Source organism: Cervus elaphus, chromosome 2, assembly GCF_910594005.1.
Source record: "Cervus elaphus chromosome 2, mCerEla1.1, whole genome shotgun sequence".
Taxonomy (NCBI): Eukaryota; Metazoa; Chordata; class Mammalia; order Artiodactyla; family Cervidae; genus Cervus; species Cervus elaphus.
This window is the reverse complement of record NC_057816.1, coordinates 18,435,842-18,461,774: the sequence shown is the minus strand read 5'-3', so window position 1 is coordinate 18,461,774 and position 25,933 is coordinate 18,435,842. Positions and strand designations below refer to the sequence as shown.

Here is a 25,933-nt window from a genome sequence, read left to right as displayed (position 1 = left end):
CACACACACACACACACACACACACACACACACACTCTCATACACAGTCTCACAAAATCTTCAACTAGCCGTAATAGGTTTTTTGAAATCTCAGAGCTGTGCAGGTGTCTTTCTCTCTGCAGAAAATTATACCCTGTTTCATTTTCTGTTGCTTCAGTGATATTTATCTATAGTGTTCATCCCATTCATGGGATGCATTTGATGTTTATCTATATTTCCCATTCACAGGAAAGCAAAACAGTGGGACAGTTTTGCTAAATGATGTCACTCTATTTTTTCTACTCACCTGATAGACCCAACGTCAGTGGCCCAGACTTTGAGATGTTCCCCCAGAGGCAATGGATGGGGTTTGTCTATCCCCACATTGTCACCCTTAGGGACATCTTGACAGATGTCTTGGACATTTGACAGAATTAGACAGTCTATGGACTAACCCTTTTCTGCGTAGAGCTAGCTGGTCTTATGGGAACTTGTCACCTTGGTCTCATGGGCATCATAAGCTGATGCCACCTGTATTAATGCAGGTCAGGAGGTCTGCTGCATGGCTGTTAGGCAGGGGCTGAACTAGGTTCTAAATGCTATCAAGATACCAAGCTGGTGGCAAAAGGGCTCCTGCCCTAGAGACAGAGCAGGAGGAGAAGCTGTGTGTGTGTGTGCATGCACACCCAGCAGAATGCAGTAGTGTGTGTGCAATAGTAGAAGGAAAGAGCAATTTCAACTGGAGAGACACAGAAAACACAGAAGTAGTCATGTGTTTACCCCTTTCTGTTTACAAAGCATTTTCACATACTTGCCTTTCACATCCTTGCATTTAATGTTCACAGCAACCCTTTAGGAGGTAGTATCATCACATCTCTGTTTTATCAGGGAGAAATGAAAGTTCAGAGAGGTTAAGTAACCTGCCTAAGATGACAGCGAATAGGTAGCATACTTGGTTTTCAAGCCCAATGTGTTTCTGTTTCCAGAATGCTTGTTTGTTTGTTTTTCTTCACACCAGCCGCAATGCTTCTTGGCCCAGGTAGACCTTGACTTTGAAAGAGGGATAGGACTTGCACAGGAAGATACGACTCAAGGGCTTTCTAGGAGAGTAGAATACTGTGGGGGTGGGGCATATGAAGGAGAAGGTAAAAGTGGAAATACTGGATGGAATAGATTATGGGATGATCCTAAATACTGTAAGAAAGAATTTGGGGCTTGCAAAACACGTGGAAAGGAGGAATCACAAAATTTTTAATAGAGGGGTGATTCATATAACTGTAAAAATTTGTCAAGAATGGAATCTCATCCTAGTCTCATCCTGCTCCTTAGGAGATGGAAAACAAAAAAAAAAGAAGAGAAAAAGAAATGGGAAAAAAAAAGAAATGGAGATGGAAGTGGCTCTATCACTTGTCAGAGGCCGCGAGAATTAAGTATCAGAAAGGATTAGACAACCAGTCAGATTCAAGCCACCAGACTATGTTGTCAGCTGTTTGTTTATTAAATATGGAGTCAAGGCAAAGAGGAGAACTCTGTTTCACCGGATCCGATAAAAATATGATTCTCCTTCCCTCCTCTGACTGTGTCTTCTTTTGCAGTGTTCTAGAGACTTCACCACAAGTTGTCCTTTCAACGAGGCCATCCATTCTGGGCTACCAACTTAGTTCCTTTTTAGAATGAGTCAGCAGATAGTAAATGAGAAGAGACAAAAGGAAAAGCTGTTTCCTGAAACGCAAATCCAATTTCTATGGAAATTCAGAGAGATCTGACATACTTTCATAGACTGGCCGAGCCCATCATCTCACTTAGAAATACTGACATTTCACCCACGCAAACCAAAGCCTAGGTGACTTATCACTATCTTTCCAAGGACGACTAGAAATCAGGTGCTCATATGCCTTTTCAGATCCCTCAGATCTACTCCACAACAGCTTCAAAATGGCTTCTACCCACAAAAATGAACCAAAATACTGAATATTTGAGATATTTTCCCTCTTTGGGGAACAATGGGCCTGCCGTTTAGGTCATGATCAAAATTCCAGCGTATGTAAGTTTTCACTTCCAAGAGAATGCAGAGTTGAAATGTGAAATGCATTCCCCATAGCGGGGCCCGTTTTCTCAGATGGCGCCATGTGTCCCCGGGAATGAAAGACCATGTGTCACACCCCAGTGTTCACGTGCAGGTAATCAGTGTTACAGGTGCCACGGGAGCTTCCACTCTGCATTTCTAGACAGCCATGGGTTTCAGGTGTCTACTGGAATCTAACAATCCAAGAGGAGACTTTTTAGGTCTCATACATGGGAATTCATTGATGTTCCGTGAGGAGTCTGAGAGTGAACAGTTTTGCAGTATTGTTCATGTAGAAGAAATGTGAAAACAAATAGGTTGATATTATAAAATTACCCAGTTTGTGAGTTGTCAACGCTGTTACAATCTATATCGATGCATATATTTAGACGGAAATTCTTTTTTTTAATTTTTGTTTATTTGACTGTGCTGGGTCTTAGTTGTCGCATGCTTGAACTTACAAACTCTTAGTTGCAGTGTGTGGGATCTAGTTCCCTGACTGGGGATCAAACCAAGGCCCCCTGCACTGGGACCGTGGAATCTTAGCCACTGGACCACCAGAGAAGTTCCCTAGGTTGAAATTCTTAGCCTGAAGAGTTCTTTTGTCTTTAGGGATTTATCACTTAATTCTTACTCATGCATTTACTTTTTCAACTAAACACTGAAAACTATTGCCAGGCACAAAGCTTTACATAAACGAACAAGAGCCGGATGTCTTTACTGCTTCTTCTAGGCATCTAGAGGGTAGAGGTTTCTCTGCTCACTGATTTTAAAGTTTCCAAAAGGAGCAGTACTCACTAGGGGCCTCTTTATCCATGGCTTTGTATTATAAGGAGATGTAGGCACATTTTCCCAAGGGTAACACCCAGCCTATAATTTTTTAATTGCCCTTTTACTCTGGGTGATGCTAGTCCTGGAATGGACATTTTTGAAAATCCAGGGTTTCAGCCAAGGAAACTTTCTTATTATTATTGTCCCTTTCTCAGCTCTAGTTCCTCCTTTTGTATATTAACGTCAAGAAAAATTCCATAAGTAAAGTGAAAAGACAAATGAGACACCGAGAAAGACTATTTCCCATCCATCAAGCAGAGGGCACATGTCTTAAAACACAAAGATTATGTGGAATCTAGAAAAATGGTATAGATGATCTTATTTACAAAGCAGAAAGAGAGACACAGACATAAAGATCAAACATACCAAAGTGGAAGTGGGGTGGGATGAATTGGGAGGTTGGGATTGACATATATACATTATTGACACTGTGTATAAAATGCATTAACTAATGAGAACCGACTGTATAGTACAGAGAACTCCACTCAAGCACTGTGGTGACCTGAATAGAAAGGAAATCCAAAAAAGAGGGGATATATGTGTGTGTATATATATGAACTGATAGAGGGCTTCCCTGGTGGCTCAGTGGTAAAGAATCTGCCTGCCAATGCAGGAGACGCAGTTTCGATCCCTGGGTCGGGAGGATCCCCTAGAGAAGGAAATGGCAACCCACTCCAGTATTGTTGCCTGGGAAATCCCATGGACAGAGGAGCCTGGCGGGCTGCAGTCTGTGAGGTCGCCAGGAGTCGGACACGACTTACGGACTAAACAACAACCACAGAAGCTAGGACAACACTGTACTCCAATAAAAGTCAATTACAGAATAATCATAGAGACTGTTTACAAATCAATAAGAAAAAGGTAGACCACATAGCAGAAGAATAGACCAAAAATGCTGTAAATAAATGCTGGAAAAAGAAATATAAATGGTCAGGAAGCATATGAAAAGAATCTCAGGCATCTATATATTCAAATGAAATTAATGAAATGCCAACATTTATCACCTATGAGGATAGCAAAGATGAAAACAGCTTACTATTGCCTCATGGTAGAAAGAATAAAGAGAAATGGCTCTCATATTCCTGCTGGTGGGACTCTAACTTGGTACACTCATTCTGGGAGGCAATTTGGAAACATTTATTGAGATGTTAAGTGTTTGTATACAAATTTGATGATAATTCCAATTCTAAAAATTTATCAGACATAGTCAAATGCCAAAGCTAAATGTACAAGATGTCTTTTGTAGCATTGTTGGTAAGGGCAAAAATTGGGAAAACTCTAAATATCCATCAGTAGGGTACTAGACAAATTGATTTTAGAAGACTCAGGTAAAAAATATCATGTAGTCGTTAAGTCAAATAAAATCAGTTGTGTATTCACACTGACTTAGAAAATTCTCCAAAGTATATTAATACATGGAAAAACACAAATTACAAAATGTGTGGTTCCATTTCTGTAAAAAAAAGATGAAAATGTTTATTTATTTCTTTATGGATATACATTTCCAGAAATTGTCTATGCATAAATAATTAGATAGATGTGTGTGTGTATGTGTGTGTGTGTTTTCATTTTAACAGTAGCTACTTATGGGCAGGACTTTTACTTTTCTGTATTTGACTTTTTAAATCACTGGTGTATATTACTCTTATCCTTTTAAAAACTGATGTAAAAGAGGGACTAGAAATAGATTTTTAAGAAAGAATAAGCTGAACATCTTTGTTCTATCCCCAGTGTGTTGCTTTCAGAGACTCTGGGATTCCATTTTGCAGTAAAATACAGAAAAAAATTGTCCAGCCAAGGATCTGGGGACCTGAATTCGAGCCCCAGCTCTACCCCAAAGGAGTTCTGGGATCTTAGACAAGTCATTTCCTTGCATCAGTATTCGTGTAAATTTCCTCGTGTTAAAGGTTTTCTCATGTATAAAATGAAGGTATGATTTCAAAAGTTCCTTTCACCTCCCATGTTTATAAGAGTCTAATCCCAGGCAGACTTTAAAAGCATTTCTCATTTGAGGGCTTGGATGACTGAAGCTCTCACAGAAGTTCTGTCTAGCCCATGTGGTTCTTCTTCATAATCCAAGGATAATTCGTAGAATGATCTGGGAGCCAGTTGGAGGCTGGGCGGGGAGGGGCTGGGTCTCACGAGGGCCTTCCTGAATTTCTGGGAGCTGGTGTTTTTATTACCAAGCAACACTGGAGCTGTGTTAATCCCTTCGCATTAATGTAAACCAAGAATAGGGCCTGACTCTGTTTTGGGGTCTTACGCTCTTTCCCAAAATTTGGTCTCATTTAAAACCCAAAACACAGTTGGTCCCAAGTGCCTTTTCCTTGGATTTAAAAAAAAATTCTGTTTCATTGAAGGGAAATTGAATTCGTCTGGTTTTGATTCATTTACACTTAACTCAAGAAAAAAAAAATATTTTGAGGACATATTTGATGTCCAGGAAGGATTTTGAGCCTCTTAATGAGTTTTCTGGGAGGCTTTTTTTTCTTCTTCTTAAAACAGGAAGTGGTGCTAGGCTTTGGGCAAACATAGTCAACCCTGAAAAGCCCCAATTCAGTTTGAAACCATATCGCCCACCATTTTGCTTGAGCCCCAGTGGCCCTTACTAAGGCCTTTCTTTTCCTACTCCTCACCTGAGAGTAACAGACACACTCACCTTCCACCTGAGGGGAAGAGTATGAAGGGCAGACAATCAAAATCAGAAGAAGGAAGAGAAGGAGCAATTTACTGAGCTCTGACTGTGTACCAATAGCTGTTTTTGCCTTTATGGGCATGCTCACTTTATTTATGTATTTATTTTTGGGGGGGCATGCTCACTTTAAAAAATTTTTTCTTTTATGCAAGGAGAGTTAATTTCTGCTGTCCAGCAAAGTGATTCAGTTTTACATATATGTACATCCTTTTTCATATTCTTCATCTTGGTCTATCACAGGATATTGAATATAGTTCCCTGTGCTATACAATAGGACCTTGTTGTTTATCCATTCTCTATGTAATAATTTGCATCTGCTAATCCCAAACTCCCAGTCCATCCCTCCACTTGGCAACCACAAGTCTGGTCTCTAGGACATAGTCCCTTTTGATCCTTGTAACGACCCTATGCTGTATGTACTCTTCATTTTGGAGAGGTGAAGAAACTTACCCGAGGCCAAGAGGACAGAAAGCGGAAAGGCAATGATTTGAACCTTATCCTGTTTGCCTCCAAAGTTCATAGAGTTTAGCTTCTGTGATCCATTGCCAGTTTGACACATGCACATCCATAAAACTGAGGCTCCAGAGTCAGTCCATCTACAGAGGACTGTGCAGGTGGTGGTGGGCTTCCCAAGTGGCTCGCTGGTAAAGAATCCACCTGCCAGTGCAGGATACGTGGGTTCGATCCCTGGGTCAGGAAGATCCCCTGGAGTAGGAAATGGCAACCCACGATAGTGTTTTTGCCTGAGAAATCCCATGGACAGAGGAGCCTGGTGGGCTACTGTCCATGGGGTCGCAGAGGATCAGACACGACTGAGCAACTGAGCAGGCAGGCAGTAGTGTTTGTCTAAGTGACCCCCTCTGCTCTAGACGGGTCTGTGGCCTCCCTCCATCCTCCACATCCTGTCCTTAGGAAGGCTCAGCCCTCTGTTCCCCAGGTAAGAGTCCCTGCCTGACTCTGCTGGCAGGTGGCCTGGGTAGCAGGTGGGCAAGGGAAGGTGAAACCAATAGGTTCTGTTTCACTTTTTAAGTTTGTTTCTCTTGGAGTTTAGTTGCTTTACAATGTCGTGTTAGTTTCTGCTGTAGGACAGCGTGAATCAGCTGTATGTATACACATATCTCCTCCCTCCTGAGCCTCACTCCCACCCGCTCCCAACCCACCCCTCCAGGTCCTCAGGTCCTCAGAGAGCACCAAGCTGAGCTCCCTTGCTATATAGCAGGTTCCCACTAGCTCTCCGTCTTACACATGGTGGTGCATATACGTCAGCGCTGCTCTCTCAGATCGCCCCACCCTCCCTGAGCTATCAAGATGATTTGATTTTTTTAAAAAAAAAAAAAAAAAAGCTCTTGTAGCTCAGTAGAAAATAGCATATTCTTTGACTCAATGATGCTTCCTTCTGTACATTTTTATGCTTTCTCTTCTCCTCTCTGGCTCCAACTCTGGCTGTATTTTTCATTCTTTTTCACTTACACACATAAATTACACACACTTAAAAAAAATCTGATGAGGGGATGTGTTTCTACAAAACACAAAGAAGGGGACATTTTGCAAGGTTAAAAGGGAGTCGTCAAGAAAGGCTAACTTCAGGCTCCAGTTTCTCCCGAATAGCATTTCTTGTTATTTCAAGGCTGATTGACTTATAACTGCATCCCCAGCCACCTCGCATCAATTCCTTTTATCAGCTCAAGTGAGACTTCCTGTGGACTGGCCCAGCTTCCTGATGTATTTCCTTTTTCCTTTGGCAGAACAAAGAAAACCGTAGCTCCAAGGATCCTTGGAACCAAACATCATTTAGCACTGAAGAACCTATTATTTTAAAATTTTCATTCTCAATGTGGAGGCGGTGTGCCTGGCTTTGGGTTTTTTACCCCCTCTGGCGCTACCCCAACTCACCGCCCTGTGTGTGTCGTCATGGTGGACCTCGGGTACAACTCTCAGGGGTCAAGGAGGCACTCGAACTCATCGTAGTTGTAATTTAATTTCACTCCAAGAGGGAAGATTAACCCATTCTCCTCCTTAAGGCTGCCCGAGCACCTCCTCCACCCCATACACACATATGCCTCCAGGAGTCACATGAAGACCTCTGTGTATAGGGTTTATGTTTTTGTCACCCTAATTCAACATAATCTGTCAGCAAAGAAACTCTCTTAATTAGAGATGTCAGCCTATCTTTGTTTGACATTCTAACTCTAGAAGCATGCATATAAGAAAAGGAACTTCAAATTGTATCCCAAGGATCACTGGCGTTAACTGAAGAGGAAGTTCCAGAAATTGGGATAAAGGTGTTTCTTCCCTCTTTTGCTTAGAGGACTCCATGTTACCCATTACCACTTGGTTTCACCTCTTACTCTACACCTTATTTCTGAAAGGGCTTTAGCTTAATTCCCGGTAAGCAGAGAACACTACTAAGAGAGCTGCCTGGGGACATCCTGGTGATCTAGTGGCTAAGACTCTGTGCTTCCAAGGTACAGGCCCCAGTTTGATCCTTGGTCAGGGAACTAAGATCCCACAGGCTGCACAAAACAGTCAAGTTAAAAAACGCTGCTAGTATTTGTCATATTGCCCAAGGCAGACATCGCACATTGCTAACTGAATACCCACCCTTGAGACTGTTAGAACACAAGAGGCCATCGTACCAAAGAAGTATCTAGGTTTCAAGGTGTGATGTGTTTAAAGATGAGAACTGGACAGCAGAACGCAGGTATCCATTCCCCAAAGCCACACATTTCACGGTAAGAGTGTTTCCACAAGCAAAGATATTAAGCTTCATTGGATCCACAGGCGAACCTGCTTTCTTTGCCTTTCCGTCTTACTTCCTGGCCATTGTATAACTCTCCTGTGGGATCAAACAGGGCGCTTTCCATATGAACCATTGAGGCATCTAAGCAGTCATGCAGCCACTCAAATGCAGCCTTTCTGTTTGCAAAGATCACTGATTTGAAATGGAAAACAGTTGAAACTGCAATGTAGCTCCCCTGACAAAAGATGTATTTTTCAGACAATGGGAATTATCACGGACAATTCATATTGATTTTGCCCAACCCAATACTCAGTGTAATCATTTCTAGATGTAAATGCTTTGAAGGGGTGATCTCAGAGAGGAAAATCACTCAGAAACTATATGGTATGAAGTGAGTGTGTGAGGTTAGATAGGGGCTCAGTGAGGATGCTAAGCCTCACATAACCTGCTTTGAGGATGCCAGGAGAAAAGGGCTAAAATTTCTGCACTGGTACAGAAAAACAAGAGATCTTTCTTTTCCCAGCTCTGCCACCAGCCCTGTACCTAAGTCTGTGACCAGTCAGGAATCTTAGGGAACAAAGACCCATGCATTATCTCTCTCAGTCCCCAAAATGCTATCTGTAGAAAACCATATACATACAGTCCACCTCTGGTACCACCCTGTGCATTGGCTCCAGAATTCCAAAATCAGCAGATGCTTAAGTCCCTTACACTTTGCTGTCCATATCTGCGGCTTCTCCATTCGGCGGAGTCAACCCACCACAGATCAGAAATACTATTATAACACATGCGCGATCAGTTGCATATAGGGATGAGGAACCCTTGGAAACAAAGGACAGACTGTACTGACCTTGGTTTTCTCTACCATAAGAGTATATTGGGGGCAACAGATATAGGCAGTCTTGATCAAATAGGGTCTTTGCTGCAACACAAGACTTCCTTTGAGATCAAGGACTTGAGGGACACCTGTACTTTCTGCACTTTTCAAGAAAGAGGAGAGAGAGGGGCAGACTGCTTGTCTGGAAATATGCTTCAGGAAACTTGGTGTACAGAGAATTTTCCCAGGGTGCCTCATGGAAGAGGCATTGAGGCATGTGGACTTGCCACTCTGGGCACCGGGGCCTCTAAAGTCCTTGGTTCTGCAGATCTGTGGTTCCCGTTCTACTTTCTGATCTGTGCTGTTGTAAAGGGAAATCGCAGTCCTCCTCCTCTGCCTCCCCAGAGTTTGCCCTGCACGGTGTTACAGGTGAGCCACGATCAGTCAGTGGGGCTGGGTTTGGATCACCTTGAAATTAATCATTTCTTCTCATCCGTTTGGACTGGGCAGGACCTAGATTCTGTTCCACCCAGAGCACCTTTTTAAAATACTATTTAGGCCCTGTGTGTATTTCATGGAAAATTTCACACGCCTGTTTTTGATTCACTTCCAATTAAAGGCTCAAAATGCTGGTTTTGTAAGAGTGCTTTGATGATTCAGATTCTTGTTGGTTGATCTTTTTTTTTTTTCCTTTTTCCTCCTCAAAGTCCACAGAAATTTAATAAATGTTGCTCAGGCATTTGCATGCTTAATTGTTCAAAATAATTGGAAACAGGAGAGAATGTTTGCTGTATGTGCACAAAATGAGGATATTTATGAGCCAGATGGCTTGGTGAAGGTGACTCTTATGGGAAAATAAGGAATATGATGGAAGGTGAACACCTTGGTGTCCCCACCACTGGGAGGGCAGGGTGCTCTGAGCTCAGTTCCTCCGGAATGGTCAGGGGCGTGTTACGGGAAACACAGGAGTCCCTCTTAATGCAGCCAGTCAGCATCAACAGGCTATCGGTGGGACAGTCAGTCTCATGAGAGATGGACCAGCTGGACTGGTGTTCCAGTGCCAATGCTGGTCCCTCTGATTGGAGGCAGTCCATTGTCTGCAGTGACAACAAGCGCATCCCTCACCTCCTTCTTCATACTCATTAAAAGGCCTTGATGATGAACCTACCTGCACACACTTCTGCACTAAAAGCAAAAGAGACCGACGCAGCAGGCCCCCTAGGAGCTGTGGAAGCAGTCCCAGGCTCTACCTGTGTACTGGTCCCTCTGAAGTGCTGACGAGAGCACGGGGTATCGGGTAATCTGATTTCTGCTCCTGGCTTTGCCTTTGGCTGGTCGGGTGACACTGGACAAGTTTCTCTCCTTTTCTTAACTTCTCTTCTCCATCCACCCAAAAGGATAAAGAAGAGGAATAGTCAGTTCTCTCTCTCTTGGCTTTGGTGAAAATCTGGCCTGCTAGATTGCTTTGAATTTCTGGAAGAAAAGCATTAATTGATTACTGCCATTTGCCAAGCAACTCAGCGACTCCTTACATGGTGCTTCTTGTTGTCAATTATAAAGCAAGCATCATTTCCAATTCAGAGTCTTATTTGGACAACTTATTCTCTCTTTATTGTCACAGGCTGGTTAGCCCTATTAAGCCGGAGTTACACAGAGTAACTTCGTGTTCGCACAGTGTCACGTGGGGATGCGGCGTGGGGCTTCTTGGCTGAGAAAGGTGACAAAAACCTTTATTCTGGCGGGCAGTGAGATGCTATAGTGTTTTGCAGATTACCACGATGCTGGCAGAATGGCTCCTGTGCAATTCAAAGTGTGAAAATCTAGGTTTGAAAGCAGCTGATTAGCTGTGTGATCTTGGGCCAGATATTCTCTCATCTCCCCCCTTCCTGTCTGTAAAATAAGACCAGTCATAAGTAATATGAAGTTTGCTACCTGCCATACTGATCAATAATAAGAATCAAAATAAGTGTGGAGGGAAAAATACTTTGTAAAGAGCTATGGGCTTCCCAGGGGGCTCAGTGGTAAAGAATCTGCCTGCCAAGCAAGAGACATGGGTTCATTCCCTGGGTTGGGAAGATCCCCTGGAGAAGGAAATGGCAACCCATTCCAGTATTCTTGTCTGGGAAATCCCATGGACAGAGAAGCGTGGTGGGCTACAGTCCATGAGATTGCAAAGAGTCAGACATGACTTAGTGAGTAAATAGCAATGTAAATACTGGTTATTATTATCTTAGTTATTATTCTCATCCAGGTGGATGTTTGAACATAACAGGCTCCTCTGTCCATGGAACTCTCCAGGCAAGAATAGTGGAGTGGGTTGCCATTCCCTTCTCCAGGGTATCTTCCCGACTCAGGGATGGAAGCCATGTTTCTTGCATTATCGGCAGATTCTTTACTATCTGAGCCACTAACTAGGGAAGCCCTAACCGATAATAAGTGTTGCTTAAATGGGGTCCATGGGTTACTTTTTTCTGATTTTCATGGTTCCCAAGACTTACTTTCATTTGGTGAAATTCATCAGTTATTTATTCATATCTTTTTGCCAGTAGAGACACTCTCCCCTATGAATGCACCAGAACAGACCAAACATCCCATATTCCTCCTCTCCCCCTTATATCCGGCCATTGTTCTCCTTGTGAAACTCCCATCCCCATCAATGGGGGTTTTACGTAAAACCCGATGGCAGGATGTGACTGCAGCTTCAGGAATTCCAGGCTTGTGCTGCTGATAAAGAGTTGTGTCCAACTGAAAACACCAGTGAAACAAAATTCCCTTGTCCTAACTATGGTACTCAGGTTTTGTTGTTTAACTTCTGTCTCTGCCTTTAAAGAGTCAAAAACCCTCCTAGAATATAAGCCATGTATCTTGTACCACTTCCCCTTGTGAATGGTTTTTCGATGCTCATCTAGTGAGCAACCACTGCCCCCACCACTTGTCCACCTGTACCACCTCCTCTGTCTCCTCCCTGTTCTTGTGGGAACGCAGGACCAGGCCTGAAGTGGGTTGACTCAGAGGGAGCTAACACTTCAGCCCTTCCACAGGCTCCACTTTACCTTCCACTTCCAAAAAGAAGAGTCTTCCAACCTAGGAGGAACTGTAGGACTGAACGCTCCTGACCAAGGCATCTGGATTGGTTTGGAATGTGATGGTTTAAGTGTGAACGTAACTGAAAGCTTAAACTGACTTGAGTGTGAGTGAAGGGGGGACAGTGTGGGAGAAGTCATCTACTTTGAAGATGGTCCTCTGCTGGAGCAGAAGGCAGAGATGATGGTGGCTCTTCCTCCAGGTATGGAGACTTGACAGGCAAGCTGTATCTTTGTTCTCATCCTGCATCAGTAGCATTTTAGGAAAGCTTGTCTCTCTCCCTGTTACACTACACAACCAGTATGACTGTGTGACCAGAGGTGGAATGAAGGGGAAGAATGTTTACCCCCGTTCTACCCACACTGGGGCAACTAAGTGATAATGAGACACACAAAAAAAGGAAAATGAAGTTGGCTCTTTTCATTTAAAAGGCTCATCCAGACATTTAGGATTCTGATGTAAAGCTTCTCCTGACATCTTTTTCTGAACGTGTTGAATTAGGTATTAGGGCTTTCTTCTTAGCCGACAGAATTGGGCTTTCAGCGTCCATAGGGTGGACACTGAGCTGCTCAGACGTTGATCTATTTAGTTCTTTAGGAACCACAATCCAGCTAAGATCAAGCCCACCGCTTCTTTCTCCATGAAAGCAAATGACCACCAAGATCTGTAGGCTGTATTGAGGACTATTCTGTGTTTTTTCTACACCAATACCACAGAGTAAAGGTAAAGAGATTCGAGAGCATCTCAAATACATATTTCAAACTATGAAGAACATCTCACACATGGAAATTAACTCAGCTTTGCAGAAAATTTGTTTTGTTCGACAGCGGTAATCTATCTTTGGGAGGTTAGATTGTATAAAGATTTTCTAGACACACTTAATATCCTACCATCTTAGCTATGTCCAATGTCTTACCTAAATATGTTTTAGATTTGGAAATAGCTAATTAACACGTTCTCATCTTTTTCAAGTAACTCTAACATTCTGGTTTTAAATTGATTTGAGTGAAAGGGAGAGAGAGATTTTCCTGGGCTGTAGAAGACTTAAATATCTGCTTTTGGAAAAGACTGATGCATTGGAAACCTCATGAGAGATGTGGTTCTTATATAATTTTTAGGATAAGAGATTTGGGAAACTTCATTCATACTTCTTAGCTTTCTTAACCTGATCTTAAAGGCAAAGTGGAAGATTAAGCAAACTGTCTTCATCTGGGATGTCCAGTAGAACTTTCTACAAAGGAGGTACATGCCCTATTCCGCACCATCCACTATAGTAGCCACTAACCTAGCTATTGAGGTAGCTTCTGAGGCCTTGAAATGTGGCTGGTGCAAAGAAGAACTAAGTTTTTAATTTCATTCCATTTCCTCCTAGTTAATCTATATTTAATTCACATGTGGCTAGTGGCTCCCGTATTAAACCATGCAAGTCTGTATATTTCAGGTCAAAAACGGTCTTAAAATCTGAATTCAGTTGGAGAGTGTATTTATGTGAATTATTTTTGTTTGAGTCAGCAATATGTTGGTCCACATAGAGACTAACATTTCCATTGATTCTTATGACTGACATTAAAGCAAAATCAAAGGAAAAGTGGATGTCCATCTTTACCCAGGTATTACCAGTGCTGGCCTGGGGCTGGAACTAAGGCTACCATCTAGTCTGTCGGCTTCATTGCCAATTCTACACTGGCCTTTAAGAGAATAATGTCTTTTCCCATCTATAAAATGGGTGCACTCGGAATCTTTCACCGGGATATTCACAAATGATTAAATGTATATAAGGCTTGTCAAAGAAAGGTGTGGGCTTTTCCGGTAGACCTTTTCATTGAAAATGACCTCAGCCACAGGGAATCCTCCAGAGCATGGTGATTTCATTTTCCTCATTTGTACAATACTGGCATGACGATCAATTGTTTTTAAGGTCATTTTCAGTTCTAATGCCTTGTCCTGCCATGAATATATGATTTTCTCTGACAGCAGATTCCATTCTTTTAACAGAGACTTGGCTTTCTGAGTTCCAAGATTCATTGTAAGTAGATTTCTCCTTAAGTTTAAATGTGAGCAAAGAGACTTATTTAGCAAACAGGTAGGTAGAATGGTGACTTTGAACCCCAGTGTCCCTCCAGTGCATGTTCCCTGGACTTGCATTGCTTTGTGATGTCCTCAGTTACCGGGACCCACGTGCTTGAGATGTCCAAGATATGGAGCAATTTCTCTCCCTCCTTCGTGGCCCTGAATGGAAAATCGATCAGATGACATGCTTTATCTGCTGTGGACTTGGAATGACCGTGAGGAATAAAAACCTAGTTCTTCTCTGGGGAGATCTGACCTCCTTCCTAAGCCTGATTTCTTTTTTCGGCTGTGTGGGCTCTCTCCTTGTGGCTCACAGGCTTAGTTGCCCCACAACGTGTGGGATCTTTAGTTCCCTGGACCAGGGATTGAACCCACACCTCCTGCATTGGAAGGAGAATTCTTAACCGCTGGACTGCCAGGGAAGTCCCCCTAAGGCCTTTTCCTGAGCAGAGCTGTGGTGGCTTTTGCTTTGGAAGTCTTCAACTGGAATCACTGAGAAGGTTCATCCTGTGTCTACCCCTGAATCAGTCATGTGCATTTCTGAGCTGAATTGTTTAAAATCAAGATGGAGAGATGCCACAGAGAAAATAGAAGAGAGCTCCCTGCAGGCTAACTACCTGATGGTTTCAGGGGTGATGAACCACTGTGGTCCTGCTTCTTTCTCACACTTGCCCTCTAGAAAGGAGAAAGTATAGATCAACTGCCAGGCACCTGTGAATGCCCAATTTAAGTCTTGAATCATCTCATGCTGATTATGTATAGAATCCATCAAGAGTCTGGTATTTTCTATGGCTCATGCATTTTCAGAAAAATCTCTGCAGTTTGAAAGCTTCCATCCTTGTTCTTTTCAGATTACATCTGGAATAAAGTAAAGATGTGTGTGCAGAATATAATTCTGTGGTGATAATTCAGTGACCCCTGGTACATCATGGCAAGCATTGAAGTATGGGTTTTTCACTGTTTGCTGTCAGCTTCTTGAGGGCAGACACCCCACCAGTTTGTCTTTGAGACCTCAGCTCCTGGCACATAGTTGCATATTTTTTTTTATAACTTTTTATTTTATATTGGAGTAAAGCCAATTAACAATGTAATGATAGTATCAGGTGGACAACAGAGGAACTCAGTCATATGTATACATTTGTATACATGTGTCCATTCTCGCCCCAACTCCCCTCCCATCCAGGCTGCCACATAACCTTGAGCAGAGTTCCTTGAGCTGTACAGTAAGTCCTTGTTGGTTATCCATTTTAAATATGGCAGTGATATTCATGTATGTATTGAGCACTTTCTGTGTGCCAGGTCCTGGGATACAGTGGTTAGAAAAAAGACAGGCAAGGCAGTTTTTGGTACAGAAATTGTAGTCAAGGTGGGAAAAGAGACACTGAGTGTGTTATAAGGGCAAAGAGTTCTGTGAAAAAGGAAGTAGAAAATGCTTCAGGAGCGTGTACTATGGGGACCTAACCAGTCTCAGAGGTCAAAGGTTTCCCCAAGGAAGTGACATTTAGGCTGAACCCTGAACGATAAGCACGAGTAGGCATGAAGGAGAACAGGCCTTTGAGCAGAGCTCGCAGAATGAATGAATGAAATGCTGCCTTCCTGCCGCTCTGCTACATTTAGTGCCTCTAGGCATTGTCTGTGGGTCTGTAAGCCATTTTCTTCAGTAAAGGCAAGTAAAGTGAATAAAGAATATCCCAAGAGGACAATGACGTTCAAGGTTTCAAAGACATGATCAGAGTAGTATTTGAGCACATAGAGTTCGTTTGTACTGGTTGACAGACTTTTAAAGAAAAGGGTATTTAAGTGGAGGATTGATACATTTTGAATATGCAGTGCATCCAGAAATGTCAAGGGCAAGAAGATTCTGGAAGGCTTCTCTCCATCTTTGATGATGTCCACAGCGTATGGGTTGGACTTGTTCCCAGCCTGGCGGACCTCTCACTGGCGGATAAAGCTGCTCTTGGGCACACAGGGTTCTGGAAGTCGTGCTCACCGGCCTCGGTGTGAGCTGCCCCCAGCCCTTCAGCAGGTCCTGGATCTCTCATGCTTTGGTTTCCTCAACTTCAGAGCAAAGAGATTCTGCCAATGATAACTTTACCTCGAAGTGATGTTGTAATAAAAATGGCTGCAAGTGCATTTTGCAAGATCAAAAACAAAGAGAAGAAAATAAAAACCCCGGCTGAAGATGCATGTTATCTATATCGAGTGTTTGCTAGAATTTGAGAGAAAGCCGTCTGGTCTAAAACTTTACAGAGGTTAAGAACTGGGATTGGCTTTTAAGGTCTTTTCTGGAGTGGCTGTGTCCTCTACCTATTTATTTACTTTAAAACAACTTTCCAGGAGGTTTCAATAATGTCAGTAATGATGGTGGGATCTTCCCTGGTGGTCCAGTGGCTAAGACTCAGCAATCCCAGTGCAGGGGACCCAGGTTTGATCCCGGGTCAGGCAACTAGATCCTGCATTAGCAACTGAGAGTTCTCATGCTGCAACTAAAAAAAGATGATGATGACAATAATAATAATATTAACTGAGTAGTTATAGATGAGCCAGGCACTGTCCTGAGCCCTTCAATGCACGTTAGCACTTCATTTCCACCACAGCCCGTGGGTTACATCTGTCATTAGACTTTACCTAAGAGGAACCAAGTGCAGAAAACTTAAGTTTCTTGTCAAAGTTTATGCAACTCATAGGGTCTGTCTGATTTCAGAGACTTTACTCCCTACATATGTGAAATATTTTGAACTTTTCAGAATCAGGGCTCAGGGTTGCTAAGTGACTAAACATATACAATTAATTATTTCTGCCCCAGAATACAAGAGTGTTAACATTAGCAGTTGATTTTTGCAATTCCTTTGGCCTTCTGGCGTTCCCACATGCCTCCACCCCTCTTCCTAACGACTCGAGCAGACCTCCGAGGTGACAGTGGTTCAGTTCCAGGCACTGCAGTAAAGTCAGAATCACCATAAAGCACAACACAAATTTTTTCAATTTTTCTTAGGAAGATTGCGTTTATACTTTAGTCTGTCAAGTGTGCCACTGTATTGTGTCTGAAACCCTTCATCAAAAAATATTTTATTGCCAAAAATTGCTAACCAGGATCTGAGCCTTCAGCAAGTTGTAGAAGCAACATCAAAAATCCCTGATCACAGATCGCAATAACAAATATGATCATGATGAAACCGTTTCGAATATTGCGAAAATCGCCACTGTGTCACAGAGACACAAAGCGCTATTGGAAAAATGGCACGGAGGGACGTGCCTGACATAGGGTGGCCACAAGCCTTCAGTGTGTCAGAAATGCAGCCTCTCCGAAGCCCAGTAAGCAAGCTATGCCTGTATTGCTCTTCTGTTGTTTAAAGGGGAAAAATATTTTCTGAACTTGTTCAAATACAAATGAACTGCCTGAAAACTAGCAGAAGCAGTGCTGAAGAACAGACTGTAAGTAGAGAGTGGGGGATTCTAGTCGATGTTTTATTCCCACGATCTTAAACTGTTTCTGAGGGTCTTTTTCTTACCTCCTCTATCCCCCTCCCCATCCCGTTTTCATTGGATGCTACGGAGGAGAACACATTTCTAACCTTCTTGAAATGGAAACAATAGGATTTGCCTGTGCTACTTTTATTTCCCCGCTGGGGAATCTGAGCGATGACCTGATTGAATTCCACCCATAAAGGTCAGGCTTTGAATTCGAGGCAGAGGAAAAAGCGAAGAAAACATTTTGCAATGATACCCCCTGGGTCCCGAGCGTGGAGGGGCCTCTGCTCCATGCACTGTGGTCTGCTGATAAGGATAACATGGATGACAAGCGGAACATTTCCAGGACAAAGGAAATTCCCTGTTTCATTGTTTAAAGGAAGCCCCGGTCCACTCGGGAGAGCCAGGTTTGGGGCATAGACACAGATTTCTCCGCCGCAGGGATAGAAGAGGCAGAGAAAAGCCAGGAGTGTGGTGGGAAAGGGGAGCAGCCCAGACCCTCACGTGCCTGCTGCTCCCTAATTTCATCTGGGGAGCACCGGCGGGGTTGGAAGTCAAAAAGGGGTCATTGAAGTTTATGGCATTCGTCGCAGCTCAGAGCCAGACTGTTAGTGATGGGGGCACGCAGGCTGGGAGAGTTAAAAGCCCAAATCGTACAATGTGGCCCATTGAGGAATCACAGAAAAAGCGCTAGGAGATTTAGCGAAGCTGATCTGGTTTTGAGTTTAAATTCTGGACCTCCTTCTCTCCCCACCCCCTCCAAGCCAAAATGTCAGCGAAGGGCCTGGTTTCCCTTTATGGAGTGCAGAATAAACAGATCTACGGCGGCAGGAGAGGGGCCCAGTCCCCCAGCCCGTAATGCCAGAGCTGGGGGTGGGGGGCTGTGGGGAAAAGCAGTTATTCTTCTGTCTGGTTAGTATTTGGCATTGACTTTCATTTTCTCCAACCTCTGTTTTCTAGAAGCCTGCCCGTACGGGAAGTACAGGAATAAAGAGAAGCTGATCTGGGCTGGGGGTGGGGGGGTTTCTTGCCAGACTTCAAAGGAGGTGGACTTTTGGTTTTCTGATAGTTCGGGGAGGCATTTGCAAAATGAAAACTGCTTTGGGGAATTGAACCCAGAGACGGAGCTCTTAGCCGTTGGCCCGTCCGAGAGCCTGGCTCTGGCCCTGACGGAGGCCAGTGCTGGGCCTTCCCTCTGTCCCCTCCCGGCCTCGGGAGCGCGCCGAGCCCTGGGCATGGTGGGGTCAGCTGTGGTTAGCCTGGCCGCAGGACTCTGCATTCCTTTTGGGCTTTGCTTGGTTTGGGTGGGTGTGACCACGAGTTTACTCTGGAGAAAACTGAGACAAAGGTCTAAATTGGGCAGGATCTCGAATCTAATGACTTGTTTACAGATCCTGTACTTTTTCCAGGGCAGGGAGGAGGAGGGGGAGGAAAGGGCAAGCTGGCCACTGCGGGCACATTATTGTTTTTCACTCTAAGGAGGTGGGATCGTTTCAGAACCCAGCAGGGCATCTCCTGGCAGCCAGTGGGCAGAGCGGGACTCTGTGTAATTTTCCAAGGTGGGGAGGAAGCGGCGGCGGCCGTGGCCTCTGCCCACCAGCTTGGCTTCCGGGGCACAAACGCCCGCCCCTGCCACATGAAAGGCCCCGTGTCCTCCCGCTGCAGCTTCCAGCAATGGGGTGGCGGGGGGGGGGCTTGCTCCAAGTGCACCCCAGCCAGGGTATCCAGCAAAGCGTGTGCACCTGCAGGGTGGCCAAGGAAACAGAGCAGGACCTGTGTCAGGATGAAGTGATGCCCGGAAGGCTCTATCGAATGGAAGAGCCGTCTCATTTAAGGTTCTGCTCTAAGGTGGCATTTATTTAATGACGGTTAAGTGTAAGAAATTCCGCTGCCCTCCCCCGAAAATTGCACTGCAGATTTGAGGACTTGTGCTTCTAGATTCTGGCTGTTCTGGAGCTCAGAGGGCCTGCTTGTAAGACAGTTAGGCCCCCAGGGTTTACCCCCCCAAAGGGCAGGGTTGGACCACAGGGCAGGCGGGAAGTGCCTGCGCCCACGTGTGCCCTGGGGCTTTATAGAAACGTCCCTGTTGGGCCCACAGCCACCCACGAGTCAGATGTTGTCGTTAGCATTTTATGAGGGGGAGGCTGAGGCCCAGAGAGGTTCAGTGATTCACTCAAGGCCACACAGCGGCTGTGTTCGCTAGGCTACACCTCCTCTGCAGTGTGCGCAGATTCACAAGGCGAGGCAGGAACCCACGTGTGCCTGAGCTCCGCAGGGTGAGAAGAGGGTGAAGGAGGGGTCTGCAAGGTGTGGCCTGCCCTTCTCCTGGACTGTTTCAGTTGGGTGTGGCTGATTCAAAGCTGCTCTGCAAGGGAGCGGGCTCCAGTCTGTGAGTAGAGGAGCCAGACCACACGGCGCTCGCTGCAGATTCTTGCTTTGCAGAAATCTTCCAGATGTTGATGTGGGGGCATCTAAGGTGGTGTGGGGGTGGTGGGAGTAGGGGTGTCCCTGGGACCCTCTAAATCCTCTGGCAGGGAAGCCTCATAGATATTGACTTTCCCAGGGAACTCAGGGATGGAAGAGGACTCCAATTAAAAATAGCATCAGCTGTAGTAACCACCCTTCTGTAAACACTGTAACAGCTAACGTTCACATTATACCCAGTCACTTAGAAACTCTGTGATGCTGTGAACTCATCTGAATGCAGAGAGGTGGCTAGGGCAGCAACTATAGCTGGAAAGAGAGGCAGCCAGAAGCCATCCACTGGGTTCTAATCCCAGTTCCTGCCATCAACTAAAAGGGATACAGAAATGATTCTCCCCGCCCCCCCCCATCTTCTGAGGCTCCCTCAAAGCTAGGGACCCAGGCCCGCTGTTGGTCCATTTCCTTCCCATCCTCTCCCAGCCTGGCCAGGGTCTGACCCACGGGGGGCCAGGTCTGCGGGAAGGAGTAGGTGGCAAGATTCCTTTCCACTTGTTTCCTGCACCTGGAAACAAGCACAGAGGCCATTATTTGGATGACTTATTGTTTAGAGCTTTTGTTTGTTTTGGTTTGGTTTTTAAGAAACCTTTACAGAAAGAGATATGCAGATTTTTCAAATTTCAATTGTTGTCTACTGCCTGGCCCAGCTGACCACCTCGCCACTGGCCAGTTGCTGGATAAATCTTAGTTAGTGGCCACAGACTGTGTTATTTATCTGTATCCCCGTAGGTGGAGAGTCAGTGAAATGGGAGAAGCTGCAGAGCAGCTGAGGTTGGACTCAGTGGAAAATCCAGAAGTGCAGATGTGGATCCAAATTGGGCTGAAAAATCTCATGAGATCAGGCTTTCTTGGACTTCCTGCTTTTCGCCCAAGCAGTATGTTCAACATAAACGAACTTTCGGTATTTTGAAACTTCCGTTTCTGATCTCAGAACCTGGAAGTGAAGAGCTGTTGTGAACATTTCCACAAATTTTGTCATGGTTATTCTGGAGGCCAAGTCCAACCCGGTAATTATGGAGCTTTTGGGCTCACTAGGACCACAACAGCCTGCCAGGACTTCCACAGAGGAGGGGGAAGGGCCCTCTGCTGAAGGGTCCAGGTTGGGGAGATCAGTGTTCAAATTGTAGTCCTGCCACTTCCGGCCGTGACTTAACCTCTTAGATGCTTAGTTTCTTCATCAGTTGGGTGAAGAAAATATACCATTTCATAATGTTGTGAGGACAAAATTCTGTGTGTGTGTGTGCTCTCAAACTCTCCCCTCTTTGTTCATGTTCTTGCGTATGACATTTGCATATATGTCTGTATGGTGCATACTTATCTATGCACCCACACATACCAAACAGAGGTATGTGTGCATGTATGTTTATTATTAATACTTACTTTTACCTTGAATATGTTCCCCTGGGGATCTAGGGCAGCCAGTTTCTGACAGAAGCTCCATGTAGAGGTCAGTGAAATCTCCCTGATTCACTGTCCAGTGGCACCTCACACACAGGTACCGAGGCCTCTGCATGCAGAAAGGATGAGACTCTGTGAGGCCGGAGAAATCTCGGGTGGTGTAGAACGAGAAGTGAGACTTACCTTGCACTTTGGGAGCTGAGTTATGTTCATCACATCTGCTTTTGCTTCTAGGGTGTCTCGCTCTCCTGCAATAAGCTAGCAGGAATGCCAGGCAAATGGGTGCAGAAGGAAAGCAAGGTGTGATCAGAGCCTTGCCCAGGCATCGACTGGAAGGAGCAGAGCTGGGTGGGGGTGTGAAATGAGGGGAGAGACACAGAGAGTCAGGGACTGGAATGAGAGGTGCATTAACCCATCCTATGCTGCTAATCCATTCCCTGGGCAAGCCTACAATGCATAGACTGTGACTTCTTTTCTTCTCTGTTTTTTGGCTTGCATTTTTCTTTTACTCATTAAATGTATTGGTTATTTTAAAATATTTTTTTAAATAGCAATTTCCAAAGTACTACATTATCTTTGTATAAAATTTAGAAAACATGGAAAAATCCGGGAAAATGCCAAAGTGCCTGCAGTCTAGAAACCCAAAAAACAACCTATTAATATTCGGGTGCGTTTCCTTCCAATCTTTTTAGTGCAGACATATAGACATCCATGTCTGGTTTTTGTATAACCAGAATCGTATTGTTTTGCAACCTCCTTTTATTCTCTTTGTATTTAATTATGGCTGTTTCCCTGTATCATCAGGCGTTGTGGTAGGTCACTGTGTCTTGTGAACTGACAGATAAACCCTCCATGAGTGTCAAGTGCTGCGTTTTTGGACAGTATGTGTCATCTTGCTGCTCTTCAGCTTCTGGAGCTGGGATGGTGTTTTATAACAGGGCTAGAGAAGTGCTAGTGGCTCAGTCGTGTCTGACTCTTTGTGACCCCATGGACTGTACCCTGTCAGGCTCCTCTCTGTCCATGGGATTCAGCAGGCAAGAATACTGGAGTGGGTAACCATTTCCTCCTCCAGGGGATCTTCCTGACTCAGGGATCGTACCTAGGTCTCTGGCATTGCAGGCTGCTTCTTTACCGTCTGAGCCACTAGGGAAGCACAACAGGGCTAAAATTCTTTCTTTTCTGTTTTAATAAAATATCCTTTACGGGCTTTAGAAATGATCTCACATGAAGTGCTGAAAAAGGGATGTTGAAGCAGCCACAGGATCCCCCTTCAGTTGGAAATCAGGAGGCACAGGGGCCTGGGTTCACCCCTTTGGGTCACCCAGAGGGAGACTGGATTGAGGACTTGCAGGCCAGTCCAGGGCCCAATCTGACAGCACCAGGACACCCACATCTCTGAGTTTGCTGCTACCACAAGGCTTCGTTTTGGCATTGGCTGTTTGACTTACACAGACGTGAAAAGCAGCCACTAATAACAGAAGAGCTGCCTCTTCCGTCGTCAGGCCCTGCAGTGGCTGCTCAGCGACTTGGCGTCTGGGGCGGCGGCCGTCTGCCACACCTCTGCCCTCCCAGCAGCAGGGTCAGCCGGTTTGCTTGTCAGAGAGAGGCCGAGCCTCCCTGCCCACCCCGTGTGTGCTGGAGGTGGGGGAGGTAGATTTCTGAGGGCTCTTTGTCTGCTGGGGGAGCTAGACCTCTCTACAGCGGGAGCCCCTCTGGCCACCCCCTGCCTGTCCCCCTCCACCCAGCCGATGACCTTCTTCTCCTCCAGCCCCTATGAACCAGAGCTCTCTTGGCCAGCCTTGAGAAGCTGGAACCTCCTGGCAGCTTCGAGAGAATCTGTCCTTCCCAACTGGGTGCTGGCAAGTCTGTGAGGGAGAATTTTCTGGGAGGACCAGCAGCTGTGTCGTTTATCCCAGCATGATGCCTTGCAGAGTTGAGTCAGCCAAGCCCTTCATCAAAGCCTGAACTCACATGATCTGCTTTGTCAATCATTCATTCATTCCATTAGTAGGTATTTAGTGCCTCCTGTTGCAGGACTGGACTTCCCAGGTGGCGCTACTGGTAAAGAACCTGCCTGCCAATGCAGGAGACATAAGAGATGCAGGTTCCATCCCTGGGTCTGGAAGATTACCTGGAGTAGGGCGTGGCTACCCACTCCAGTATTCTTGCCTGGAGAATCCCATGGACAGAGGAGCCTGGCGGGCTACAGTCCACGAGGTCACAAAGAGTCGGACACGACTGAGGTGACTTAGCAGGCACGCAGCACATTGCAGGGCTAATAATGGGATGGAGGATAAAACAGCCAACACACCTGCTCTCGTGGAAGACATGAAAAACACAAAAGGAAGCGACTAGAGTCAAAGAGTCTATGATGGGAGTCTCGGGGGAGATACCTCCCAAGTAAGACCCTTGATACTCCTGTCTTCGGTTTGACAGTGGAATCCTGCCCTGAGTCCAGCCCCAGCCTCTCCTGAGCACACAGCTCTTCCAGCCGCTGAGCTGTAGAGAGACCATTGCTTTGGGTAAGATCAGTTATGGGCGGGAAAGGAGCCTGGCTCGAGCACACAGCCCCACAGACCCTTGTGGTCAGAGAGTTCCTAAATGAACTCGAACTTTGGGGGCTGGGATCTGTTTACTCTTGGCACACTGGGATTTCCTGTTTCTAAGAAAATGGGCTTAGATGCTCAGCTGCATTAACCAAACAACATGTTGACGCAAATGAATCTGAAACTTGCCAGCTCCAGACTCTCTAGAAGGTCAGATTTGGGAATGAGGCATTCGGGTGACTTTCCAAACCCTGAGTTCCAAATCAGATGACTCAGACTAGGTATTTATTGGGGGTGGGGGGTGGGGCTCCTTTCCACCCCTTCCAAACTGAACTCCTGCCAAGTGGCCTTCAGGTCAGAGATTCCCTGATCGTCTTGGAGGGAGCATGGGGTGGGGGAACCTTTCCCATGTCCACAGCTGGCCTTAGAAGCGGGTATCCCAGGTAGCTTAGCAGGGATGCTCTGAAAGATCCAGCCCCAATCCCATCTGCCTGAAATGATCACCATGAGCTGATTCCTTTGAGCCCTGGGAAGCTCGTGTCAGAATGCAACTTACTCATTGACATGACTGTCTGAGCCAACCGTAGCAAGGTCCTGTGAATATGGCAAATCTGGCGAGTTTTGACAGGGCGTGGGGGAGGGCAGGACAGGAGATGATGTTGAGGATGCTTCTCAGAGAAGCCCAACCCAGAGAAGGGAGCGCAGGAGGGGGATGTTCAGACAAGGAGCATAACAGGCTAGCGACACCAGTTTGGTTGAGTGTAGACTCCAGAAAGCCCCATGACCCACCTGGCTACAGGTGGCCCTCACTTGGGGCATTCTATCTCTTCTCTGTGGCCCCCAGACTCCAGCACAGCTTGCAGAGCTGTACCTGATGAAGCTTCTGGGAGAAGCGCTTTCTCTGTTGGGAAAGATTCCACAGTTTTATCAATATTTGAACCAAGGGAGTAAGTAGTGTGGCTTTACATATGAAAGTGCAACTGTGTGAGTTGTTTTTCCTTCTTCAGTCGCTAAGTCATGTCTGACTCTTTGTGACCCCATGGATGACCGTCCTCCAGGCTTCTCTGTTCCTCACCATCTCTCGGAGTCTGCTCAAACTCATGTCCATTGAGTCAGTGGTGACATCCAACCATCTCATCCTCTGTCGCCCTCGTCTCCTCCTGCCCCCAATCTTTCCCGGCATCAAGATCTTTTCCAGTGAGTCGGCTCTTTGCAAAAGGTAGTCAGTTATTGAAGATTTATTCCATCACAGAACTTACAGTCATTGAGATATTGCTGGTTACTGCTTCCTGACCAGCGGCTAGTTGGACTAGGTAAAGTTCCCTTGGGAAAGCCCATAGTCCGGGGAATGTGAATGTTAATGCACAAAGTCAATGCAGGAGCATTATTTTGTATTTTGATTGTGTATTAGGTATTGTGAACCATGGTGGGGGAAGTCTCTGAAAAACCAGGATGAAAACATATCTGCTAACAACTGCATACAAGTTCAGAGTAACAGTGGAACTATGAAAGGGAACAGAGGAACAAGAGGGGGATCAGGCAGTGTATGTGGATAAGCCAAAAAGAAAACAGAAGCAAAGGAAAGTCCCTGTGGGTTCAGACTAGTGCAAGAAGGCTTCCTGAAGGAGGTGTGTTGTGATCCAGAAAGGTTCATCTTCATGAGTGTCCACATCATTGGAAATAAAAGGCCAGAATCAACGTCTTTATAAGTGTTGGCGGCCTGTGAGCAGTGATGAGTAGCAGTGGCGGTGGGTGA

At 45.3% G+C, this 25,933-nt stretch overlaps 1 protein-coding gene across 4 annotated transcripts in view; it reads left to right on the top strand.

The window, feature by feature from the left end:
• FLI1 (Fli-1 proto-oncogene, ETS transcription factor) overlaps positions 1–25,933 on the top strand; it is a 133,439-nt gene that overhangs the window by 12,953 nt on the left and 94,553 nt on the right. The gene's annotated exons all lie outside the window — the stretch shown is intronic.